The sequence below is a fragment of the Aplysia californica genome, unplaced genomic scaffold (genome assembly GCF_000002075.1).
Source record: "Aplysia californica isolate F4 #8 unplaced genomic scaffold, AplCal3.0 scaffold00013, whole genome shotgun sequence".
NCBI lineage: Eukaryota > Metazoa > Mollusca > Gastropoda > Aplysiida > Aplysiidae > Aplysia > Aplysia californica.
Window position 1 is genome coordinate 161,154 of NW_004797283.1, and position 2,245 is coordinate 163,398.

The following is a 2,245-nucleotide window of genomic DNA, read 5'->3' on the forward strand; positions in this document are numbered from 1 at the left end:
CCCCCCCCTCCCCTCGAAAAAACGAAAAAAGACCTTTTGACCTGAAATGTGTAGGGCCTATAGAAAAAGTAGATCTCAGAATATAAAATTCACTAACACCATACAATGGGTGAAAAATCCAAAAGAGCGCTCATTTTCGCTCCTGGGTACACGTACCTCAGAAAAAAAATGTTGTTTCCCAGCTAAGCTGGTATCAAAGGGGAAGGACAACTGGCGACGTTATTAAAAAGAAAAAGAAGAATGAAATCAGAACCCCTAACAGGCGCATTGTTTCATGACTGCAAAGAGAGACAAATGCGACAAAAATAGCAGTACACATGGTAAAATTATATGGGTAGTTTCCCTTCCCACATTGTCCTTTTTGAATTTTGTTTCTTCCCAACTGGCTTTATAAATCGCAAAAAGTTTCTCTTTTTCTGAAAGCTTGGTACCTAATAGAGACGAACAACTTTTACAAAGATATTCATCCTTAAAAGATGTGATAGGTTCTTGACACTGGTTTCTAAAAAAAAGGCCAAACATCAGGCTTTCTTTGTGGCTTTGTGTTATTGTTCAAAGCCAAATCACAGAGATATTATAAATCTAGGTCTTGTAAACGCGCAATAAAATATAGTGCAATAAACATTGAGGATTTTAAACTTTAATAAGGTTTTATTAACAAAACATGATACTTCATCACTATTTATCACTTGATTAAAAGGGAAAATATATCTGTATCATTAAATATGGTTCAAATCATAATGTACTTTGAATAATTTTATTCATACGCTGAAGGAAGAACAATCTACTTCCTTCACTCCATCCACGGCTGTCGTTGGACGTGCAGTCACAAGTTTCAATCGTTTGCATGAATTCCAAAGGTATTCTATTGATATCTGTTTACGTTTTCCAGATAACAAATAAGTTTGTTATCCATGTATGATATGATGCCGTAGATTGTTAAAGAATTTCTAACCATACGCTTATGTTGCTGTTGGCCCATGGGACTTTCCTCCTCTGCTTTGACGCCATTTTCCTCCGCCTCGCTGAGCCTTTCCGTCCTTCATTTTGAATGTAAAATTAACAGCGCCTCGCAGCAGAATACATCCATTTTCTTACAATCTTTTACTACCCCCCGTGGTGTTAAGTTTTTTTTATTTTGCCTAACTGTTCGTGTCTTTGGGCGATTACAAGATCATCATAGCGCTTTTTCTTGAAATCGCCCGCCTTGGCCCTTGGTTCTACTTCGGACGATGAAAAGTGATAGAAGAACAGAGCAGTCGGGGCTTGAATACTATTGTGTTTATGGGTGGTTCGTCAGTGCTGGGCCGGCAGTCTTCTTTCTCTCCATCCTCACACCTAGTCGTTCCCCACTGCGCCCTGACGGTCCCCGTTTTTTCCTGTTTTTGAAAAATGTTATGAATAATGGTCAAGAGAAAAAATAAAATCTAATTTAGCTTTGATTTGTTTAAAATTCAGCCTTAATTTAAAATGTTGGTATTTTAGTTGGAAATTAATTCTCTCCACGCAAAAAGTATTAGACCACCCCAGATCTAGATCTAGATCTAGATCTAGATCTAGAATTTAGATAGGATCTAGATCTAGATCTATCTAGATTTAGATTCTAGATCTATATTATCTAATCTAGATCTAGATCTAGGCCTACTGCCACTCAGGCCACTGCGTTTAGTCTAGGTCTACCTACAGACAGACAGAATAGCCTTAAATAGGCTTGGGCCTAGCATTACCACTTGTCAATAAAGCAACCGGGTGTCATCATTATAAATTGTGGCCATGCCATTGACATTGTAGATCTCAGAAGTAGACTGGGCTAGGCTAATCAATTTTAATTTTATCAATGTTTTGATCTTGATCTCTAGATCTAGATAGGGCCTATCTCTAGATCTAGAATCTAGATCTAAGAAAAGTAGAATCTAATTTTTATTGAAAGAAATCATTTAAATTAGCAATTCAATCTTTATTAGTCTAGCCTACTTTAGGGCCTCTATTTATTTGGCATTAAAATTAGAAAGGCCTATTTTGCCTAAATGTATTATTGTTCGATTAAATTGTTATCAAATAATGAATCCTGCACTGATCTTTAACTGATTTAACAAAAAATGCAATGTACTGATTTTTTTTTTATGGACGGGTTCCCGAAATAATGTTAGGGAAGATTGAAGAATACCGGACCACTCGTACATTATTGCTCGAGAAAGTGGGGTAGGTGGGGCGGGTGGTTGGGGAGGAGGAGGGAGGGGGGGTT

The 2,245-nt window shown here is 37.3% G+C and overlaps 1 protein-coding gene across 3 annotated transcripts in view; it reads left to right on the forward strand.

Moving 5' to 3' along the window:
- The first annotated feature begins 780 nt into the window (after positions 1-780).
- Positions 781-2,245, forward strand: part of LOC101861861 (zinc finger protein 236) — a 14,636-nt gene continuing 13,171 nt past the window's right edge. For all 3 annotated transcript variants that reach the window (XM_005090114.3, XM_035970590.1, XM_005090115.3), the window contains exon 1: positions 781-860. The gene's annotated coding sequence lies outside the window, so the exon portion shown is untranslated. The remainder of the gene's footprint in view (positions 861-2,245) is intronic.